The sequence below is a fragment of the Erythrolamprus reginae genome, chromosome 1 (genome assembly GCF_031021105.1).
Source record: "Erythrolamprus reginae isolate rEryReg1 chromosome 1, rEryReg1.hap1, whole genome shotgun sequence".
Classification (NCBI taxonomy): domain Eukaryota; kingdom Metazoa; phylum Chordata; class Lepidosauria; order Squamata; family Dipsadidae; genus Erythrolamprus; species Erythrolamprus reginae.
The window spans coordinates 102,714,512-102,732,665 of NC_091950.1; positions in this window are offsets into that span (position 1 = coordinate 102,714,512).

The following is an 18,154-nucleotide window of genomic DNA, read 5'->3' on the forward strand; positions in this document are numbered from 1 at the left end:
TTCCCCGATTCGGGTTAGCCGGTGGGACCCCCCTCATGCACAGCATGGCAGTAAAAGGTCGCAGGTGACGGCCTGGCCCTCACCTGGACCTTGCATCGAGATACGCCCATGAGTTGCCCAGGAATGTTTGTTGGCATAACGTCATTTCCGCCCCGGAAGTAGTTGTTTGACCCTGCAGGTCCATTTCCGGGTCATAGTTGTTTATGCTAATTTATGCAAAATATTTGAATAAATTATGCAAATTTATGTTAATAAAAATGACCCAATTTAAATCCAGCTCTGGTGTCCGTGTCGTTACTCCGTCTCTCCAGCAAGGGCAGCGCCGGACTTACCCGGCTGGCAGGGTAAGAGGGACCGGGAGACACGGGACCGGGAGACACGGTCCCTCATGGCGGCCGCCATCTTGGATCCCGGGCGAAGTCTCGCGTTGCGAGACTTCGCTCGGGAGATCAGGGCCTGATTGGCCAGGCTCCTGATTGGTCCGGGCGGGGCCTGCTTGCCCTATATAAGGGCGAGCAGGCCCGGGGCTCTCCCTTTTCGCCCGGACTGCAGAGAAGAGCAGACACCCGCCCGCCCTCCACTATTTTGCAGTGTGCTTAGGGGTCGCCCTTAGGGGGCCGAATGGGAATTTTTTGCAGTTCTGCCTCTTAGCTGAGCTGTTTTTTCGCCCATTCCACACTGAGGTGATGGATGTGCGTTTAGGGGGTGCTTGCATTAATTAGGTTAATTGGCTTACCTTTGGTCATTGGGTAGGCAGGTTAGGGGCGGAAAACTGGGGTGGTTTAGCAACCGCGCGTTCTCCCTTGGGCATCTTTGGGGATGATTGACAGGTTCTCCGCAAGCTCATGGAGGGAGTTTCTGCCTGAGCAGCTGGGGGGAACCTGTCTTTGGGTCCTGCACCTTTAATTCCCCGATTCGGGTTAGCCGGTGGGACCCCCCTCATGCACAGCATGGCAGTAAAAGGTCGCAGGTGACGGCCTGGCCCTCACCTGGACCTTGCATCGAGATACGCCCATGAGTTGCCCAGGAATGTTTGTTGGCATAACGTCATTTCCGCCCCGGAAGTAGCTGTTTGACCCTGCAGGTCCATTTCCGGGTCATAGTTGTTTATGCTAATTTATGCAAAATATTTGAATAAATTATGCAAATTTATGTTAATAAAAATGACCCAATTTAAATCCAGCTCTGGTGTCCGTGTCGTTACTCCGTCTCTCCAGCAAAAGATTTTGACTATGTATCGGAATGGTCAAGCAAATGGCAACTTCAAATCTGAATCAACAAATTCTCAGTCTTGCACACTGGCAAAACTAACCAGAAACAAAGTACAAACTAGATGATCACCACCTGAACCCTCATTCAGTAAAGAACCTTGGAGTACTCATCTCCAATTATCTAAGTGCCATACCCCACTGCAACAGCATTACTAATAAGGCATTAAGAGTGGTTAACCTAATCTTGCATGACTTCTTCTCAGGTAATACTGAACTTCTAATCAGAGCATATAAAACATTTGCTAGTAAAAAAATATTAAGATTAAGAAAGTAAGAGTTATTACATTTCTTCTAAAACACTCGTGTACTATAACTCACTTGTACTACAATTCTATTATAATATGTTTTGTTTTTGAATTCTCCCTCCCCCCCCACCCTATCCTACCCCCAATTTTTCATTCTGTTCCCCCTTCTCCCAATCCCCTTCCCTGCCGCCACTAGCGTGAGGTATGGCCCACCACGCAAGTGGTGTGGTCAGAAATATTACCTAGGCTTGTGTGGAGGGATGCCTCTTCTCTTAGGGCCATTCACCGGGCTAGGCGACGGGTGAATAGGGCTATGGGTAAAACGGTTAGGGAATTGGGTGGAGTGGTAGTACCCCATCCCCTTATCTCAATAGACCGGCCATGGCTTTACCGGGATGATGGCGTTCACCTGTCTGATCGGGGGAACGCCATCTTCTTACAGGACCTGCAGCGGTCGCTGCGTGAGCTGGCGCAGCTAGAGGGGGGAGTCGGGGGGCCAAGATAGAGATCTGACCCCCACTCCTGTGGCAGGTTAGGGGCGGAAAACTGGGATGGTTTAGCAACCGCGCATTCTCCGTTGGGCATCTTTGGGGATGATTGACAGGTTCTCCGCAAGCTCATGGAGGGAGTTTCTGCCTGAGCAGCTGGGGGGAACCTGTCTTTGGGTCCTGCACCTTTAATTCCCCGATTCGGGTTAGCCGGTGGGACCCCCCTCATGCACAGCATGGCAGTAAAAGGTCGCAGGTGACGGCCTGGCCCTCACCTGGACCTTGCATCGAGATACGCCCATGAGGTGTCCGTGTCGTTACTCCGTCTCTCCAGCAAGGGCAGCGCCGGACTTACCCGGCTGGCAGGGTAAGAGGGACCGGGAGACACGGGACCGGGAGACACGGTCCCTCATGGCGGCCGCCATCTTGGATCCCGGGCGAAGTCTCGCGTTGCGAGACTTCGCTCGGGAGATCAGGGCCTGATTGGCCAGGCTCCTGATTGGTCCGGGCGGGGCCTGCTTGCCCTATATAAGGGCGAGCAGGCCCGGGGCTCTCCCTTTTCGCCCGGACTGCAGAGAAGAGCAGACACCCGCCCGCCCTCCACTATTTTGCAGTGTGCTTAGGGGTCGCCCTTAGGGGGCCGAATGGGAATTTTTTGCAGTTCTGCCTCTTAGCTGAGCTGTTTTTTCGCCCATTCCACACTGAGGTGATGGATGTGCGTTTAGGGGGTGCTTGCATTAATTAGGTTAATTGGCTTACCTTTGGTCATTGGGTAGGCAGGTTAGGGGCGGAAAACTGGGGTGGTTTAGCAACCGCGCGTTCTCCCTTGGGCATCTTTGGGGATGATTGACAGGTTCTCCGCAAGCTCATGGAGGGAGTTTCTGCCTGAGCAGCTGGGGGGAACCTGTCTTTGGGTCCTGCACCTTTAATTCCCCGATTCGGGTTAGCCGGTGGGACCCCCCTCATGCACAGCATGGCAGTAAAAGGTCGCAGGTGACGGCCTGGCCCTCACCTGGACCTTGCATCGAGATACGCCCATGAGTTGCCCAGGAATGTTTGTTGGCATAACGTCATTTCCGCCCCGGAAGTAGCTGTTTGACCCTGCAGGTCCATTTCCGGGTCATAGTTGTTTATGCTAATTTATGCAAAATATTTGAATAAATTATGCAAATTTATGTTAATAAAAATGACCCAATTTAAATCCAGCTCTGGTGTCCGTGTCGTTACTCCGTCTCTCCAGCAAAAGATTTTGACTATGTATCGGAATGGTCAAGCAAATGGCAACTTCAAATCTGAATCAACAAATTCTCAGTCTTGCACACTGGCAAAACTAACCAGAAACAAAGTACAAACTAGATGATCACCACCTGAACCCTCATTCAGTAAAGAACCTTGGAGTACTCATCTCCAATTATCTAAGTGCCATACCCCACTGCAACAGCATTACTAATAAGGCATTAAGAGTGGTTAACCTAATCTTGCATGACTTCTTCTCAGGTAATACTGAACTTCTAATCAGAGCATATAAAACATTTGCTAGTAAAAAAATATTAAGATTAAGAAAGTAAGAGTTATTACATTTCTTCTAAAACACTCGTGTACTATAACTCACTTGTACTACAATTCTATTATAATATGTTTTGTTTTTGAATTCTCCCTCCCCCCCCACCCTATCCTACCCCCAATTTTTCATTCTGTTCCCCCTTCTCCCAATCCCCTTCCCTGTTTTTTAATTATTCTTGTAAATAAATAAAGTATTTTTCGGGAAAAAAAAAAACATTTGCTAGACCAATATTCAAAATACAGATCCTCTGTCTGGAACCCACAGTACATATTGGACATTAATACAATTGAGAATATTCAGAGACATTTCATGAGATGAGTTCTACACTCCTTCATTCACAACAGAATACCCTATGCCACCAGACTTGAAATTCGGGGCTTAGAAAATTTAGAACTCCACCGCCTTCAATCTGACCTAAGTGCACCATACAAAATTATATGATACACAGGCAGGTATTGCCGCTACTATCAGCGTGCCGCACAGACAGCTTTGGGTCTCTAGTTTGTGCACATGCGCGTCCCAGCAAGATTTTGCTTCTGTGCATGCACAGGAAACAAAATCTTGTGAGAAGATGTGCATGCAAGATTTTGGTGATTTTTTTTTGCTTCTGCACACATGCAAAGTCTCGCTGGGATGCGCTGCACACACACCAGAGAACCAAAGCTGTGTGCGTAGCTCCAGTTTTACTACAAGTGTGGCATCCTTATCCATATCAGTAGGAATCTGATACTGATGCTACAATGCCCTACCTATCAATGACTACTTCAGCTTCAACCACAACAATACACGAGCTCGCAATAGATACAAACTTAATGTAAACCACTCCAAACTTGATTGAAAAAGAATTGACTTCAGCAACAGAGTGTTCAATGCCTGGAATACATTACCTGACTCTGTAGTTTCTTTCCCCAACCCCCATAACTTTAATCTTAAAGTATCTACTATTGACGTCACCCCATTCCTAAGAGGTCTGTAAGGGGCATGCGTAAGCACACCAGCTTGCTTACCGTCCCTGCCCTAAAGTTTCTATGTATTTGCAAAATATCATATACTCTAAACCAGTGTTTCCCAACCTTGGCAACTTGAAGATATTTGGACTTAACTCCCAGAATTCCCCAGCTGGCTGGGAAATTCTGGGAGTTGAAGTCCAAATATCTTCAAGTTGCCAAGGTTGGGAAACACTGCTCTAAACCATACTTCTTATATATTCATATTAATGTTTAGACTTTGTAATCTTACACATGCTTGGCTAGACAGACAGACAGACAGATGACAGGTAGAAGATAGATGGATAAATTGATGGAAGGATGGATAGATAGATAGATAGATAGATAGATAGATAGATAGATAGGTAGGTAGGTAGGTTGATGATAGATAAAGATGAATATATGTTTCTTTTTCTAATATTTTCAAAAGAGAGATAAAATTAAATTGTCTACCCTTACATATCTGCAGCAAACCGAATGGCTTTCTAATGTAGACATTTTGCAAAGCACTAAAAATTACCCAAAGCCAGGCAAATGGCTCTATTTTATTCCCTCAATCCACTCTTATTTTAGATGTATGTCTGTGTATTATATATTACTTTCTTCTTTCTGGGTTATCCAGGGGAAAAGAGAAGAGCATAATAAAAGAGATTCATTAATGGAAGGCATGCTGGATTAATGCCAAAGGAATTAATATAGAATTGAACTGCCGGAGAATAGGCATTAATGAGATTCTTTATGTTTTTGGTACTGATTCATGCTTTCCTCCACCTGCTCACTTGTTTTCCTGTTACTGAGTATATACATACAAGCAAAAAACACCAAACTATACAGGATGGATGCAGGACAAAAATACAAATGTATTGCAAGATGGTATGAATCATGTTCCCCAGTGGCATCACCTCTTGGGGCTTTTAAAGAAGGCCCTGGTTTGCCCCTCCTTAACAAGTTATCACTTGATCCCATCTGCTTGGACAATTTATGTCTGATTCCAATCATCCCTTCTTAGAGAATGTTGGGAAAGGTTGCCTGGTAGTTTCAAAGAATCCTGGATAAAAACACATTATCGGGATCTCTTTCATTCAGAATTTAGGTTTGATTATAAGATGAAAATGGCACTGGTTGTATTGATAGAAACATAGAAACATAGAAGTCTGATGGCAGAAAAAGACCTCATGGTCCATCTAGTCTGCCCTTATACTATTTTCTGTATTTTATCTTAGGATGGATATATGTTTATCCCAGGCATGTTTAAATTCAGTTACTGTGGATTTATCTACCATGTCTGCTGGAAGTTTGTTCCAAGGATCTACTACTCTTTCAGTAAAATAATATTTTCTCATGTTGCTTTTGATCTTTCCCCCAACTAACTTCAGATTGTGTCCCCTTGTTCTTGTGTTCACTTTCCTATTAAAAACACTTCCCTCCTGAACCTTATTTAACCCTTTAATATATTTAAATGTTTCGATCATGTCCCCCCTTTTCCTTCTGTCCTCCAGACTATACAGATTGAGTTCATTAAGTCTTTCCTGATACGTTTTATGCTTAAGACCTTCCACCATTCTTGTAGCCCGTCTTTGGACCCGTTCAATTTTGTCAATATCTTTTTGTAGGTGAGGTCTCCAGAACTGAACACAGTATTCCAAATGTGGTCTCACCAGCATTCTATATAGCGGGATCATAATCTCCCTCTTCCTGCTTGTTATACCTCTAGCTATGCAGCCAAGCATCCTACTTGCTTTCCCTACTGCCTGACTGCACTGTTCACCCATTTTGAGACTGTCAGAAATCATTACCCCTAAATCCTTTTCTTTTGAAGTATTTGCTAACACAGAACTGCCAATACAATACTCAGATTGAGGATTCCTTTTCCCCAAGTGCATTATTTTACATTTGGAAACATGATGATTTCTAGTGACAGTGGGATTGTGCATGATATGACTGTATGTATGTTTTTTATATTGGGGTTCTTTGCTTTTAGATTTTTAAATGTACAAGTGTTATTTTAGATTTTGAATTATTAGATTTGTCAATGTATATTGTTTTTGTCACTGCTGTGAGCCGCCCTGAGTCTGCGGAAAGGGGCGGCATACAAATCTAATTAATAATAATAATAATAATAATAATAATAATAATAATAATAATAATAATAATTGAGGGGTTAGAGCAACCTTTCTTGATCTCCTGGATCTTTCATCTGCCTTCAATACCATTGAATATGGTACTCTTTTGGGCCAGCTATGGAGACTAGGGCTAGGTGGAACAATCTTGCATTAGCTCTGCTCCGTTCTCCAAGGCCAGTTCCAATCATATAGATAGGGAGTGAAAAAAACAGCCCACTACCTCTCTTTTGTGGGGTGTCACAGGAGTCGGCACTCTCTCCACTTCTTTTTAACATATACAGGAAGTCATTGGGTGATATCACAGTCACCACGGGTTTGAAGTATTTTCAGTAGGCTGATGATACTCACATCTGCTGATCCAAGTGATGCTGTTGCTGCCTTTTCATAGTGGGGGGCTGGACTGGGGACAACAGGCTTTGATTGAACATTGGCAAGCCTGAATGATTTGGGTGCATGAAGCACCACGAACTGGGATTTTAACACCTATAATTCTGAATGGGCTGTCCCAGACACATCTAGTCCACAACCTGGGGTTCTCCTATACTTGCAACTCCTGCTTGAAGAGCAGATGGCAGCCATAGCTAAGAGAGCATTTGCACAACTTCAGGTTGAGTACCAGTTGCAGCCTCTCCTGGATCAGGAATCAGCCATTCAAGAGTGACCCATGTAAACACCATTGCTTCATGAGCTGCATTGGTTGCCAGTTTGCTTCTAGTGGCCATGCACAGTGAGATAAGCCACCTGGAATTAAGGATAAACTTCCTAAAAGTGAAGACAATTAACCAGTGGAATAGCTTGCCTTCAGAAGCTGAAGCTTCATTATTTGAGGTTTCAAAGAAAAGACTGGACAGCCACTTATCTGAATAGGGTATAGGGCAGTGATGGTGAACCTATGGCATATATGCCACAGATGCCATGTGGAACCATATCTGCCATATCTCTCATGCGGGCCATTAGAAACATAGAAACATAGAAGTCTGACGGCAGAAAAAGACCTCATGGTCCATCTAGTCTGCCCTTATACTATTTTCTGTATTTTATCTTAGGATGGATATATGTTTATCCCAGGCATGTTTAAATTCAGTTACTGTGGATTTATCTACCACATCTGCTGGAAGTTTGTTCCAAGGATCTACTACTCTTTCAGTAAAATAATATTTTCTCATGTTGCTTTTGATCTTTCCCCCAACTAACTTCAGATTGTGTCCCCTTGTTCTTGTGTTCACTTTCCTATTAAAAACACTTCCCTCCTGGACCTTATTTAACCCTTTAATATATTTAAATGTTTCGATCATGTCCCCCCTTTTCCTTCTGTCCTCCAGACTATACAGATTGAGTTCATTAAGTCTTTCCTGATACGTTTTATGCTTAAGACCTTCCACCATTCTTGTAGCCCGTCTTTGGACCCGTTCAATTTTGTCAATATCTTTTTGTAGGTGAGGTCTCCAGAACTGAACACAGTATTCCAAATGTGGTCTCACCATCATTCTATATAGTGGGATCATAATCTCCCTCTTCCTGCTTGTTATACCTCTAGCTATGCAGCCAAGCATCCTACTTGCTTTCCCTACCGCATGACTGCACTGTTCACCCATTTTGAGACTGTCAGAAATCACTACCCCTAAATCCTTTTCTTTTGAAGTATTTGCCAACACTGAACTGCCAATACAATACTCAGATTGAGGATTCCTTTTCCCCAAGTGCATTATTTTACATTTGGAAACATTAAACTGCAGTTTCCATTGCTTAGACCATTTATCTAGTAAAGCTAAATCATTTACCATATTACAGACGCCTCCAGGAATATCAACCCTATTGCACACTTTAGAGTCATCGGCAAATAGGCAAACCTTCCCTACCAAACCTTCCCCTATGTCACTCACAAATATATTAAAAAGAATAGGACCCAGAACAGATCCTTGTGGCACACCGCTTGTAACCTGACTCTGCTCAGAATACTCGCCATTAACAATAACTCTCTGATGTCTACGCTTCAGCCAGCTGCAAATCCATTGAACTATCCAGGGATTAAGTCCAATCTTCACTAATTTATCTATCAGCTCTTTATGTGGAACCGTATCAAAGGCTTTGCTGAAGTCCAGGTAGGCAATATCCACGGCACCACCTTCATCCAACACCTTTGTGACATAGTCAAAGAAATCAATGAGATTAGTCTGACATGATTTGCCTTCAGTAAAGCCATGCTGATTTGGGTCTAATAAGTTATTGTTTTTTAGGTGCTGATTTATCCTCTTTTTGAGTAGAGTCTCCATCATTTTAACTACAACTGATGTCAAGCTAACTGGCCTGTAGTTACCAGCTTCTTCTCTACTGCCCTTCTTGTGAATAGGCACAACACTGGCCATTCTCCAATCCTCAGGAACTTCTCCTGTTAACAAGGATTGGTTAAACAAATCAGTCAGGGGGGTAGCAATGACAGATCTGAGTTCTTTAAGAACTCTGGGGTGGATGCCATCTGGACCCATTGCCTTATTTATCTTTAATCGTTCAAGTTCTTCTAAGACATCGGCTTCTAAGATCACTGGAGCTGAATCCGTACAGCTGGAAGCAATGCTATATCCCTCTATAGTATTATTTTGTAAGGTGTCTTTTGAGAAAACTGAACAGAAGTAGCTATTGAAATGGTCAGCGATCTCCTTATTCCCATTAATGCATGTATTATTCCCGGTACTAAGCTTCGTGATGCCGCAGTTTTTCTTCTTCTTATCATTAATATATCTGAAGAAGGTTTTATCCCCCTTCTTTACAGATTTGGCAATTTCTTCCTCTTTTGAGGCTTTAGCAGCATATATTATCTGTTTCGCCTCCTTCTGTCTCATTTTATATACCTCCCTATCAGCTATACTTCCAGACTCTTTATACCTCCTATAGGCAGCCTTTTTTTCATTGACTATAGCCCTTACATCATTGCTAAACCATAGCGGTTTCTTCTTCCTTTTACCTTTAGTTATTTGTCTTACATACAGTCCAGTGGCTTTTAAGATGGCCTTTTTTAATACAGTCCACTGGATGCTCGCTCCTGCCATTTTATCCCTCCCCTTTAATTCATTATCTAAATATTCTCCCATTGCATTAAAATTTGTTTTTCTGAAATCCAATACTTTGGTTGCATTATAGGATTGCTCACAATGAGTTTTTACATCAAACCACAAACATAGATGGTCACTGCAACCTAAATTTTCTCCCACCTTGACATCTGAAACCCAATTCCCATTCGTAAAAACTAAATCTAGAATATTCTCCCCTCTAGTTGGTGTCTTAACCAGCTGTGCCAGAGCTGCTCCTGTAAAGGCCTCTACTATATTCTTACTTTTGCATGTAAGGGCACTGGGGATATTCCAGTCAACATCAGGCATGTTGAAATCACCCATAACCACAATATCTCCCTTTACTGCCATTTGGGTAATTTCATCCACCATCTTGTTGTCATATTCCTCGGATTGCCCTGGAGGCCTATAGATCACCCCAATTCTAATGACAGCACCTTCTTTATTTTGCATGCAAATCCAGAGAGTCTCTAGATCTTGACACGTATTTTGAATTAGTGTTGTTTTTAGACTTTCTTTAATATAAATGGCTACTCCACCTCCCCTTCTCTCTATTCTATCCTTCCTATACAGTGTATATCCTGGTATGGATATTTCCCATTCATTAGAATCCTTAAACCATGTCTCAGTTATGGCAACCAGGTCCAAATTATCTCTAGATATTATGGCCATTAATTCACAGAGCTTGTTGCTCAAGCTTCGAGCATTTGTGCACATTACCCGAAGAACATTATTTTCGTTATTAGTTTGCCCCTTATCATTGCCTTAGCTTACCTCTAGCATGCATTGTGCAATGGCCAGTTGATTTCTGGCTCATGTGTAGCCTCTGGGGGGATATTTTTGACTTCCAGAGGGCCTGGGGGAGGTCAGGAGAGGGCATTTTCACTCTCCCCAGGCTCTCAAAAAGCCTCTGGAGCCTTGGGAGGGTGAAAAATGGACCTTCTGGGCCCACTGGAACTCAGGAAATGGGCTATTTCTGGCCTCCAGGGGACCTTGGGTGGGGCAGGGGAAGCTGTTTTTATCCTTCTCAGATGCTGAGTTATGGATGTGGACACTCACACGCGTGCGATAGAGTGCATACATATGGTTTCAACCCTGAGGAAAAAAGGTTTACCATCACTGGTAATGGGTCCCCTGCTTGAGCAGCGGGTTGGACTAATAGACCACCAAGGTCCCTTACAGCTCTATTCTTTTAATTTAGAAAAAAAAACACATTTAAAACCTTCATAGTTACTTGAGGAACAGTCTCATCCTAATAGAATTGTCATGCCCCACCCACACTGAGGCATGCAGCAGGTCCTATTGGGCAGGGTATTCTGACTGACAGGGTCTAGGAGAAGAGCCTGGAACAGCTTGTCCCCCCTGTGTGATGTCGGCCCTCATCTTCCTGACATTCTGCAAGAGCTTAAAGAGATCCATGGAACGAAAAGCTATAATTATCTCAGCATTTTTGTATGGCTAGTGTATTTTATTCTAGGTTTTATGTTAAAGCCAGGAAAGTGTATTCAGAAAATAACATGTAGATTATTATTGATTTTCACAGATTCTTACTGAGACTTTGAGATTTTTATGATTGCAAGCAAAATGATAGGAAACATGCTGTGCAGGAGGTTCTCATAATACCTTCACATTCTCAAAGTCTATTAAAATTCTCTTTAAAATCTCATTGCTCAGGAGAGAACAATAATTCAGTTCTTCATTAACATATGATGCCACCACATTTTTTCCATCTATCTATATTATAATTTGCTATTTTATTTTTTCCTTCCTTCCTTCCTTCCTTCCTTCCTTCCTTCTTTCCTTCCTTCCTTTCTTCTTTCCTTCCTTCCTTTCTTCTTTCCTTCCTTCCTTCTTTACTTCCTTCCTTCCTTCCTTCATTCATTCATTCTTTCCTTCCTTCCTTCTTTATTTCCTTCCTTCCTTCTTTCATCCCTCCCTCCCTCTATCTATCCCCTGCTCTCTCAAAGAGTGTTTGGGAAGGTACAAAATGGAGAAGGACTTTGAAAGTTACCCACACAAAAAAAGAGGCCTTTGCTACTGGAAACTGCTCATTTTTAGTAATGCTAATTTTTATTTAATGATCATGATTCCTTGGAGATTTATTCAAATCTTGGGGTATATGGGGTGTTTAGGGAGGGGTAGCACCTCTGGTGATGGGCATGTCATGTCCTTTTAGGGCAGCTCATTTTAGGGCAGCTTTTAGGACAACTCATTCATCTTTGGTCCTCACCTGTCACTCAGCTCTCACCTGTGGCTCCTAGTAGCTGTAGCATGCACAGCATCCATACCCCAGGCAACAGCTTCCACACCAGATTGAGAGTAGCCATTTGGTCATTGACCTTTGGTGAGATAGGGATTTGTCTATCCCGAGCATGTGAAGACAGATTCTGGTGGACTGAGCAGATGAAACCTACTAGAAAAGAACAATGGTCATGAAAGTGATCTCTGCAAATGATGTGGTATGCTAAGAGCATGGCAGGACACGAAAGATGCCCTGGTCAACCACGGTGCCCAGCTGATCTCCAACTCTCTCGACTCTTGTCCTGCTATTGGAGCAAGATGGATTCTGGAAAGAGAGAGTGAGGCTGACTAAATACACCTCTCCCTCACTTTAAACCAATTCCCACACAAGTCTTGATATCCATCCTCCCCAATTCTCATGAAAAGTCCTGTGGCAATGGGTGAGCAATGAAGCAACAGGACAAAAAAAGTTCATGAAGATACATAGTATTCCTGACAACAGTTTAGAATGCTTAACCATAATTTTTTATCTCTTCCCAGGTTGTCTACATTCCTGATATCTTCTGATTGTCCTCATCCAAGTTCTTAATGGTTCAACCTCACTGTTTTTGGGTTGTTGTTTTTTAGGATGAGCCATGATTGGCTAAATGCTGTCATCTTACAAAGGTTTTTTGATCCAAATCAAGTACTTGGCAGTAGCATTGCTGGTTGCCTTTCTTTTCTTTATATCCACATTAACTCTTGATTCTTTATCTCTAGATCTGGTGAATGTGAAGTCTTTTCTATTCTAACTTTTCATGAATGGAATCAATTGTTAGTATATACGGTATATGTCCTGAAATAAAAATGGGCAAGAGAAACATGGAAAAACATGTATTCTGCCTATAATTTTCCCAGAAAGGGAAGACTACCTATCAGGATGCTTATCATCCAGGTCATGAAACATTTTCAAGGAAAAACAAAGAAAGTCCAGTTCCTTTTGAAAAAGCACCTTTGTGAACACAGCAGAGATTATTGGAATTCATCTGGGGGTAGCATTTTAATTTCTAGCTTTAAACTGTTGTTTCAGTTGCCTGAAAATTATGAGTTCAAGCCACCAGCTTTTCCAGACAGGACTGAAAAATGCTAGACAGATATTGTCAGTCAATATAAAAATATTGACATTAAATGGATCAATAATGTGTTAGTCCAGGTACTACGTGCCTATAGTGAACTATAAATGGCACATGGCATTACTATAAACTACACATGCTACCATCACACATAAATCATGCAAGAGAGAAGGAGCAACGCAGCTGCATTGCATGGTATCTATGAATTTAGCATATGAGCCACAATGGCACAGTAGTTAGAGTGCAGTAATGCAGGCTATTTCTGCTGATCACCGGCTGCCAGCAGTTTGGCAGATTGAATCTCATCAGGCTCAAGGTTGACTCAGCCTTCCATCCTTCCGAGGTTGGTAAATGAGGATCCAGATTGTTGGAGGCAATGTGCTGATTCTGTAAACTGCTTAGAGAGGATTATAAAGCATCATTTAGTAGTATATAAATCTAAGTGCTATTGCTATGGACTTCACAGGCACATGTATATTTTATTTTATGTACGCTGAGAGCATATGCACCAAGACAAAATCCTTGTGTGTCCAATCACACTTGGCCAATAAAATTCTATTCTATTCTAAAAGTCAGAAATGTGCAGGAGGTGTGGTGAATGCCCTTCTGGCTAACCTTCAGGGAAGAAGTTGAGTTTGGGGAAGAGTAGAATTGGCATTTATTTTTTGCTAGAGCAAAACCATCATTCTTTGTACACATATGTACACCAGTGAGGCATCCAACTGCCTAGCAGCAGGAAAGACAATAAGCCAGATGCTTCCCTCACATGGCAAGCATCTGCATCTGATATTATCATGCATTCATTGTCTGTATATTCAGCAGTGTGATTAACACTGAACCTACCTCATGAAGCCAAGTCTTAGGTTAATGGAAGGATGTGCTCTAAATAGACATTCAGAATGTGATCTAAATAGACATTCAGAAGCACAAAACAGAAGCCCAGTCAGTTACAGCTCCAAGAGAATCTTTGTCATCTCATAATGTTTTTCTTTGCTTTTTAACAAACAACTTGTTAATGCAGGACACACACAGAGAGAGATGCATACAAACAATACCAGAAAAAAAGGAATAAAATATATAGCTTTGCTGTAGAAAATTCTCAAACTGGCTCCATCTCACACTTGGGAGTTCTGGCTTGGGGAAAGAATTATATCTTCAAAGTTTTATTGAAGGGTCTTCCCAGCCAACATTCCTTGTCTGACAATGCCCATAACTTGCTTCTCTTACCAGATCAGGTAGGATGGGTAGACACAACTGGGAAGTACAATCCCTTAAGTAACCCACCTCAAGTCATGTAGGGCTTTAGAACTGACTACCAGCACTTTGAATTACACCTGGAAGCAAACTGGTGGCCAAAGCAACATGTGAACCAGTGATTTCACATACATTAAATAACTAGCATCATTAACTTCCTGTGCTATTGCAGGCTTGCAATTGTTGTATACAGTATGTCTATGAAGGGTATCAGTCATCCAGGTCATAGTTGTCTCAAAGATGCTTAAAAAAACCCAATCTAGTTGCCTTCCAAAAAGCACCTTTGAATATTCAAGCTATAAATTTAATAATTTCAAGTCCAACAAATATGGCTTGTTGCAATGATATGCCACTAGCCTGACACCACCTTGATATGTAAGCACACTTTTAGTTTTTGGGAACACTTCTTAAGATCACATAATTTAAGTATTAGGCTGCTGTGGCCGAGAGGTGGAGCTCTTGCCTCATAATCAGGAGGCTGTGAGTTCAATCCTAGATAGAGGCAAATGCAGGGTCTCCTGCTTGGGCAAGGGGTTGGCCTAGATGACCTGCAAGATCCCTTCCAACTCTGTTAATCTGTAAATACAGAATATTTTCACATAAATTATTTAACTGAATGCATCCATGTAAAGTCCCTATTTCACAGGGTTTTTTTCATTTACATGTTGATGGCTATGACATAGTTCAGAGTCAAGATAGTTGGATTGAAGTGAAGTCAAAATAGCAACATCTTCACCAAGATTAGCAAAATTATTCACTGTTCTTAATTTTCCAAGGTTCTGTCTATTTTAAAACTTGTCAGATAATCTAGTCAGAAAATTCTAATGTGTGTTATTCCCATTTTTATTTACTTAGTACTTTAATTACATTTTAATTATATTCATGAAGATTTTTTTCATACAATCAAAGACAAATGAAAGGAAAAAAGTAAAGAAAGAAAAAAATAGGAAATAAATATTGCAGGAAAATAAAAAGGAAGAAAAGAGTACAATGAACAAATATTTGAATGACTTCCAATCTTCAACATATAATTCTTATTGTATTATACCTCACCTTGCATCTTTCTTAATCTTCAAATCTATAAATCATCAATTGGTTACTTTCTCCTTTTAGAAAAAAAACATGTCTTTATAAGATTTCTAATATATATAAATATTTCTAATATTCAGAAAAGTTGTTGATTTCTATAACCAAATTTCAATTTCCAAAGCTACCCTTTCACCAATGAACATTTTCATTTCATAGAAACATAGAAACATAGAAGACTGACGGCAGAAAAAGACCCCATGGTCCATCTAGTCTGTCCTTATACTATTTTCTGTATTTTATCTTAGGATGGATATATGTTTATCCAAGGCATGTTTAAATTCAGTTACTGTGGATTTATCTACCACGTCTGCTGGAAGTTTGTTCCAAGGATCTACTACTCTTTCAGTAAAATAATATTTTCTCATGTTGCTTTTGATCTTTCCCCCAACTAACTTCAGATTGTGTTCTCTTGTTCTTGTGTTCACTTTCCTATTAAAAACACTTCCCTCTTGGACCTTATTTAACCCTTTAACATATTTAAATGTTTTGATCATGTCCCCCCTTTTCCTTTCCTTCTGTCCTCCAGACTATACAGATTGAGTTCATTAAGTCTTTCCTGATACGTTTTATGCTTAAGACCTTCCACCATTCTTGTAGCCCGTCTTTGGACCCGTTCAATTTTGTCAATATCTTTTTGTAGGTGAGGTCTCCAGAACTGAACACAGTATTCCAAATGTGGTCTCACCAGCGCTCTATATAGCGGAATCATAATCTCCCTCTTCCTGCTTGTTATACCTCTAGCTTTGCAGCCAAGCATCCTACTTGCTTTCCCTACCACCTGACTGCACTGTTCACCCATTTTGAGACTGTCTGAAATCACTACCCCTAAATCCTTTTCTTCTGAAGTTTTTGCTAACACAGAACTTCCAATACAATACTCAGATTTAGGATTCCTTTTCCCCAAGTGCATTATTTTACATTTGGAAACATTAAACTGCAGTTTCCATTGCTTTGACCATTTATCTAGTAAAGCTAAATCATTCACCATATTACAGACGCCTCCAGGAATATCAACCTTATTGCACACTTTAGAGTCATCGGCAAATAGGCAAACCTTCCGTACCAAACCTTCCTTTATGTCACTCACAAACATATTAAAAGAATAGGACCCAGAACAGACCCTTGTGACACACCGCTTGTAACCTGTCCCTGCTCAGAATACTCGCCATTAACAATAACTCTCTGATGTCTACGCTTCAGCCAGCTGCAAATCCATTGAACTATCCAGGGATTAAGTCCAATCTTCACTAATTTATCTATCAGCTCTTTATGTGGAACCATATCAAAAGCTTTGCTGAAGTCCAGATAGGCAATATCCATGGCACCACCTTGATCCAACACCTTTGTGACATAGTCAAAGAAGTCAATGAGATTAGTCTGACATGATTTGCCTTCATTAAAGCCATGCTGATTTGGGTCCAATAAGTTATTTTTTTTTAGGTGCTGATTCTTCATCTCTCATTTCCTTTAAAATGTCTGTTTTAAAATTTTGCATGAATTTGGGAATTATTTATGCTCCTTTATGCTGGATTGCCAGCAAAATCTCTCTCTCTCTCTCTCTCTCTCTCTCTCTCCTCTCTCTCTCTCTCTCTCTCTCTCTTTCTCTCTCTCTCTGTTTGTATGTATGTGTGTGTATCTATGTATACTGTATATAATCTCTTTATTAAATTAACTCAATGTTTGGGGCTTTCATAACAACACATCATAAATCACAGACTAGTTTTGCATAATAATCTGGCAGAATTCTGGTTGTTGTTGTTTAATTTATGGCCCAGTGTGCTGTGTGAGCACATTCTTTGTGTCAGAAGCTGGAAAACCTATCTTGAATTTCACTGATGTGGAACTTTGAACAGTGGACTGTAACTGAAAATTTAAATATCCATCAACGTTCTTGATCTGGTTTCTCAAGAGACTGATAATATAAAATTCCATTAAATATATAATGGTCTGAATATCTCACTTCAGTAGTTGAAAGGGAGTTCCACCATTCAATGTCTTGTATTGAGGATGTCATAGTTTAATTTTATTTATTATCGTATGAATTTACTTAAGGGTTATTAATTGAGTTGTGTTTAAGTATAAGAATATATAGTTGATTATAGGAAACAAGTACTTGCTTTTCAAAGCATTTCAACTCCTAGTTTAAACCTTGGGATATTGAACAGGTAATCATGAGGACTAATGGAATCTATGCGAAAGTTTCACTTAGTAAATTCATTCTATAAATAATTCAAAGAAATAAAAATTGCATTGCATACAACCTTTTGAAGATTTATAAAATACCAGAGGCTCAGAAAAGAGCTTAATGTTTTGAAGATCTAACTTTGTTTCTTACAAATGACAATTACAAATCAAAGGGGAGGGAAGGATGGATGGATGAAAGAAGGTGAAAAGGAGCAAGGGAGGGAGGGAAGAAAAGAAGGAAGGAAGGAAGGAAGGAAGGAAGGAAGGAAGGAAAAATATCCCAAAATCTTACAAATTATCCTATATGAGGAGAGTACTTTGTACAAATACTCTTGATATATTTCTTTCAGGGTTGTCTATAACCATTCTGAAAACTTTTGGAGTACCTCTTTGTTTCATAATTGTAACAGGAGAAAATATAAATTTTAAAGTCCAAAGTCTGCCTTTAATACTGACTCAACAAATGGCTAATATCTTTTGTAGATTAAAAAAAGGACTCCATTTGATGGAAAATAAATCTCTCCAGACA